The following is a 7359-nucleotide window of genomic DNA, read 5'->3' as shown; positions in this document are numbered from 1 at the left end:
GGAGATCGTCAATCGCCAGAGGCGATTCTCCACGAGATCCAGAGAGGGGCGATTCGCCAGGAGAGGAAGAGATGGGGGAAACCACGCGGACAGATCGATAGATCGTCTCGCGGCGGTCCCGATTTGGTAAGTGGCTAGGGCAGGGGAGCATGGAGATGGCCGGAGAGTGGCGGCGGCCATGGCGGCGACGCCATCGCCACGGGAGACGCGAGAGAGTTAGGGTTAGGGACGAGCAAGTGAGAGAGACGAGTGAGGAGCGAGGTGGGCTGCTTCGGCGCCACCGACCCATTAGGGGACATGCCTTAGTGGGCTGTCCCATGGGCTTTAGTTAAGTGGGCTGGCCCAATAGGGGCCAGGGGGCATTTTGGTCTTTTTACTTTTTAGAAAAAGACCAGAATTTCACCAATTTTTAGTAAATAAAATACAACTCTAAAAATCCATTAAAAATTGGATTAGTGAATGAAAAATAAATCTTAACCAGAATAAAATATGAAATAGAATTGAAGAAACAAATTCAAAATTATGAATTTGAGGAATTTAAATAATAACTTGGAATTTTAAACTATTATTTCCTTGTATTTAAAATTCAAGGAAAAATCTCAAATAAGTTTAAATACTTATTTTCAAACATTTCAAAATGAAATTCTACTATTCTAAGTCATTTCTATTGAGAAAGGTATTTTTCCAAGAAAAATACTATATTCCTTTTTATTCCAAAAACTATAGAGGTAACTCTATGATTTTAAATTATTTTTGGAATGAGTAAAGGAATCACCAAGTAAAGTAGTTTTACTTTGAAGTATCTTACTTTATGTGAATTAAAATGGTTTACACTTTTAAATCAATTGCAAGTTACTGCCAAAGGCATAAATCTTAACTCAACCCTAAATTGCTATAACTCAGCGGGGTAAAGGGATTCAACCTAAAATAATACATCCATGATTGCATTATTTGGATTTTATAACATTGTCCTTACCGGGCAATGATGCTTCTTACAGAACCCGAGGTCCGAGTTCCATCAACTGCATTGAACCGCACTATCTCGCAAGTCCACGAGCAAGTTCACCCTTGCTCATGTCAACTTGATTATTTTCTACTACTTTAATGCAAAGCTATATACTTATCATTCCTGCATCGCAAATGAAATGTTAGTTTCCAACTATGAATATGACTATGTGGCTGGCAATGGAACCATGGTATGTGTTGATATGGTGGAGGTTCCATTGCATGGGTTATATCACCCTAGGATTAATTACCAATGCCGTCCGGTGATTCTAGCGCCGTACAAACCGCGTTGACCATGAGATCTATAATGGCTCTGGGGAAGCCAGCCGTATCTTTTCCCTTCTGCACGCCAACGGATTGGTAGAGCTGGCGGGGTGTTGGAGGCACTGCCGCAATAGGTTGGGATATCCTTTTAAATCCCCATCCATTAGTGATGATAAGCTCTACGATCTATGATGGATTGTCCGGAGTACACCGTGAGTAAGCCGTATTATCGGGAGAAGTCTACTGGGGGTGTACGGTTGGACAAAAGGGTGGTTTTGCAGTCGCGGAGAAGGCGGTGTGGGCTTGGATTTTCATACCTGGCCTCACACCAAAGGAAGTGTGAACGGGGGCAAGTCCCTGCGGATGGCAAAAGGGGTGGAATCTCTTATGGGAAAAGTAACGCACCTCTGCAGAGTGTATCAAATTGTGGTTGTCACTCCTTGTTCCGGGAAGGGAACTGCGAACGCGAGCAGGAAAGGAACTCCACGAAGTTCTAGTCAACCTGTGAAGACCGACCGGCATAGTTTTCATAATAAAAGCAACCTTTTGAAGAAATGATTTCAAAACATGCATTGACCTGCGATTTCCCGATCAATGGTCGTAGCTAGTGCATCAAACACCTTTTTACTCTTTTAGAACTTGCCGAGTACCTCTGTACTCACTTTCTTTCGACACCCTTGCTAGATCGTGATCCGGAAGTGGAGGCCATCAACGATGGAGCACCGTAAGGAAGTTACGAGCTGGTCTACGAGGAACCTGATCTTACCGGCGGAGTGGAAGGAGTAGACTATGGGATAGTCTACGGACCAGATGACACGGAGGTGGAGGAGTAGTGACATACCTTAGCATCATAGAGCCGAGCAACGTAGAACTTACCTAAATAAGTTGTTTAGCTCTCTTTATATTTGTTATGAGTTGTAATCGTACTTAAGTAGTATCGTAGGGTGTTCTCATAGGACCTGTGAGATTACCAACTTGTTAAGACAAGGTTTGTAATAAAGTATGGAGTGTTATGACCTGCAATGTTTCTGTTGTACCACTCTGAGGGATATGGCAATTTGTGAAGAAGTCCCTTCACAAAGATCATATCAACGACTTGTATACTACAACATGCAGTGGTATGCTGGGTCACCGCAGGAAGCCACTACAACAACAATAACAACAACAACAACTTCAACCGTGCTCCGCCCAGAGCTCCCAACAACAACAACAACAACAACACCAACACTGCCCCAAGGACTGGAAGCAACGCCATCCCCGTCGCCACCAAGGACAAGGCCACCATCACTTGTTATGAGTGTGGAGTGGTTGGACACTACTCCAACGAGTGCCCCAAGAGGTTAGCCAAGAATGCCGCCAACACCGCTGCACCTGCTCAGCAGCAACGCCACGTCTCCACCGGCAGAAAGTTCGCCCCCAACAACCCCAATAACCGCAACGGCCGTCACTTCCACATGAACGCTGAAGAAGCCCAGGAAGCACCAGATGTTGTACTGGGTATGTTTTCTGTTGACTCAGTACCTGCCAGAGTGTTGTTTGATTCTGGAGCATCGCATTCATTTGTCACGGAAGACTTTGCATGCACAAGTAAAATCCAACCCATCAGTTTGAAGCATGTTATGATAGTTCAAATACCTGGGTCAACCACCAAAGCTAGAAAATTTTGCAAAGATGTGCCTATCAGAATCCATGAAGTAGATTTTTATGCCAATCTGATTGTTCCGGGAACCAAAGGTTTGTAAGTCGTGCTAGGTATGGACTGGATGTCAAAACACCATGGATTGATTGACTGTGACAAGAAATCCATCACCATGACTAGTAGCACCGGTGTGTTAGTAGAGCATGTATCTGAAAGACTGCTCAGAAAGTTTACCTGCAACCAAAGTGTAGCCAAGCCAACTCTGGATCATATCAGGGTCGTCTGTCGATACGCTGATGTGTTTCCGGATGATCTACCCGGTATGCCCCCTGATCGGGATATCGAGTTCATCATCGAGTTAATCCCCGGAACTGGACCTATATCCCAGAGAGCCTATAGTATGAACCCAACAGAGCTAGTGGAGCTGAAGAAACAACTTGATGATATGTTAGCCAAAGGTTTGATTCAACCTAGTGCATCCCCCTGGAGATCACCAGTTTTGTTTGTGGACAAGAAGGATGGTGCCACTCGCTTATGTACGGATTACCGTAAGCTTAACGATGTCACCATCAAGAACAAGTACCCCCTACCCAAGATAGAAGACCTGTTTAATCAGTTGACCGGTGCCAAAGTGTTTTCTAAGATTGATCTTAGGACTGGTTATCATCAGCTGAAGATTCGTGCCACTGATATCCCAAAAACTACCTTTACAACTAGATATGGGTTGTATGAGTACAACGTCATGTCATTTGGATTAACCAATGCCCCTGCTTATTTCATGAACCTCATGAATAAGATCTTCATGAACTTTTTGGATAAGTTTGTCGTTGTCTTCATCGACGACATCCTTATCTACTCCAAATCCGAAGAAGAACATGAGCAACATTTGGAGGTTATCCTAGAAACCCTTAGATAGCACAAGTTGTATGCCAAGTTCAGCAAGTGTGAGTTTTGGTTGAAGGAGGTAGGATTCCTGGGACATATCTTGTCTGCAGGAGGAATTGCCGTAGATCCCGCCAAGATCAAACTGTTACAGAATGGCAAGCCCCAATCACCCAGACCGAGGTCCGCGCGTTTCTTGGATTAGCCGGATATTACCGTAGATTTGTCGAAGGCTTTTCAAGCATCGCAAGACCAATGACTCAACTGTTGAAGAAGGACAAGAAGTTTGAATGGACGGATAAATGTGAAGAAAGTTTCTAGCAACTCAAGAGTAGATTGACCTCAACCCCAATTCTAATCATGCCGGACATCACCAAGCCCTTTGACGTCTATTGCGACGCCTCCAAGGTTGGTCTTGGATGTGTGCTTATGCAAGAAGGCAAAGTGATATCATATCTATCAAGACAACTGAAGCAACATGTGCAGAATTATCCAACCCATGACTTAGAGCTTGCAGCTGTAGTCTTAGCCTTGAAAGTTTGGCGTCATTACCTCATGGGTAATCGATGCGAGATCTACTCCGACCACAAGAGCCTGAAGTACATTTTTACCCAGAAGGAGCTGAATATGAGGCAGCGCAGATGGATAGAATTGATCAAGGATTACGACATGGAAATTCACTACCACCCCGGCAAGGCCAATGTGGTAGCGGAGGCCCTGAGTAGACTGCCGTGTGATACGCGTACAACACGCGTCCGTTGGGAACCCCAAGTGGAAGGTGTGATGTGTACAATAGCAAGTTTTCCCTCAGTAAGAAACCAAGGTTATCGAACTAGTAGGAGCCAAGAAGCACGTGAAGGTTGTTGGTGACGGAGTGTAGTGCGGCGCAACACCAGGGATTCCGGCGCCAACGTGGAACCTGCACAACACAATCAAAGTACTTTGCCCCAACGTAACAGTGAGGTTGTCAATCTCACCGGCTTGCTGTAACAAAGGATTAAATGTATAGTGTGGAAGATGATGTTTGCAAAGAACAGTAAGAACAAGTATTGCAGTAGATTGTATTCGATGTAAAAGAATGGACCGGGGTGCACAGTTCACTAGTGGTGTATCTCCAATAAGAAATAGCATGTTGGGTGAACAAATTACAGTTGGGCAATTGACAAATAAAGAGGGCATAACAATGCACATACATATCATGATGAGTAGTGTGAAATTCAATTGGGCATTACGACAAAGTACGTAGACCGCTATCCAAGCATGCATCTATGCCTAAAAAGTCCACCTTCGGGTTAGCATCCGCACCCCTTCCAAGTATTAAGTTGCAAATAACGAGACAATTGCATTAAGTATGGTGCGTAATGTAATCAACACAAATATCCTTAGACAAAGCATTGATGTTTTATCTCTAGTGGCAACAGCACATCCACAACCTTAGAACTTTTTGTCACTGTCCCAGATTAAATGGAGGCATGAACCCACTATCGAGCATAAATACTCCCTCTTGGTGTTACAAGTATCAACTTGGCCAGAGCCTCTACTAGCAACGGAGAGCATGCAAGATCATAAATAACACATAGATGATAGATTGATAATCAACATAACATAGTATTCCATATTCATCGGATCCCAACAAACGCAACATGCAGCATTACAAATAGATGATCTTGATCATGATAGGCAGCTCACAAGATCTAACAATGATAGCACATGAGGAGAAGACAACCATCTAGCTACTGCTATGGACCCATAGTCCATGGGTGAACTACTCACACATCACCCCGGAGGCGATCATAACGATGAAGAGTCCTCCGGGAGATGATTCCCCTCTCCGGCAGGGTGCCGGAGGCGATCTCCTGAATCCCCCGAGATGGGATTGGCGGCGGCGGCGTCTCTGGAAGGTTTTCCGTATCGTGGCTCTCGGTACTGGCATTTTCTCGACGAAGACTTTTTCTAGGCAGAAGGGTAGAGTTGGGGGGCTGACGGGGGCCCCACACGCTAGGGCGGCGCGGGCCCCCCTTGGGCCACGTGGCCCTAGTGTGGCGGCGCCTCGTCGCCCCACTTCGTATCCCCCTCGGTCTTCTGGAAGCTTCGTGGAAAAATAAGACCCTGGGCGTTGATTTCGTCCAATTCCGAGAATATTTCCTTTGTAGGATTTCTGAAACCAAAAACAGCAGAAAACAGCAACTGGCTATTCGGAATCTTATCAATAGGTTAGTGCCGGAAAATGCATAAATATGACATAAAGTGTGTATAAAACATGTGAGTATCATCATAAAAGTAGCATGGAACATAAGAAATTATAGATACGTTTGAGACGTATCAAGCATCCCCAAGCTTAGTTCCTACTCGTCCTCGAGTAGGTAAACGATAACAAAGATAATTTCTGAAGTGACATGCTATCATAATCTTGATCAATACTATTGTAAAACATATGTAATGAATGAAGTGATTTGAAGCAATGGTAAAGACAATGATTAAACAACTGAATCATATAGCAAAGACTTTTCATGAGTAGTACTTTCAAGATAAGCATCAATAAGACTTGCATAGGAGTTAACTCATAAAGCAATAGATTCATAGTAGAAAGTTTTGAAACAACACAGAGGAAGATATAATTTCAGCGGTTGCTTTCAACTTCAACATGTTTATCTCATGGATAATTGTCAACACAAAGTAATATGATGAATGCAAATGAGCAAGTATGTAAGAATCAATGCACAGTTAACACAAGTGTTTTCTTCTAAGATAGAAAGAAGTAGGTAAACTGACTCAACATAAAAGTAAAAGAATGGTCCTTCGTAGAGGGAAGCAGGGATAAAATCATGTGCTAGAGCTTTTCAAGTTTTGAAATCATATAGAGAGCATAAAAGTAAAATTTTGAGAGGTGTTTGTTGTTGTCAACGAATGGTAGTGGGCACTCTAACCCCCTTGCCAGACAGACTTTCAAAGAGCGGCTCCCATGAATTTTTTTTATTTTTGGGTGACACTCCTTCCAACCTTTGCTTTCACAAACCATGGCTAACCGAATCCTCGGGTGCCTTCCATCAATCTCATACCATGAAGGAGTGTCTATTTATTTTAGTTTTTATTTAGAGATGACACTCCTCCCCACCTTTGCTTTCTCAAGCCATGGCTAACCGAATCCTCGGGTGCCTTCCATCAATCACATACCATGGAGGAGTGTCTTTTTGTAAAATTATGAAAGTTAATTAATTGGGGCTGGGAACCCCATTGCCAGCTCTTTTTGCAAAATTATTGGAAAAGCGTATGAAGCCACTAGTCCATTGGTGAAAGTTGCCCAACAAGATTGAAAGATAAAACACCACATACTTCCTCATGAGCTATAGAACATTGACACAAATAAGAGTTAATAACTTTTGAATTGTTTAAAGGTAGCACACGAAGTATTTACTTGGAATGGCAGAAAATACCATGTAGTAGGTAGGTATGGTGGACACAAATGGCATTGTTTTTGGCTCAAGGATTTTGGATGCATGAGAAGTAATCCCTCTCAATACAAGGCTTAGGCTAGCAAGGTTGTTTGAAGCAAACATGTGGTGACCCAA

This window comes from Lolium rigidum, chromosome 3 (assembly GCF_022539505.1).
Source record: "Lolium rigidum isolate FL_2022 chromosome 3, APGP_CSIRO_Lrig_0.1, whole genome shotgun sequence".
Lineage (NCBI taxonomy): Eukaryota > Viridiplantae > Streptophyta > Magnoliopsida > Poales > Poaceae > Lolium > Lolium rigidum.
This window is presented reverse-complemented; position numbering follows the sequence as displayed.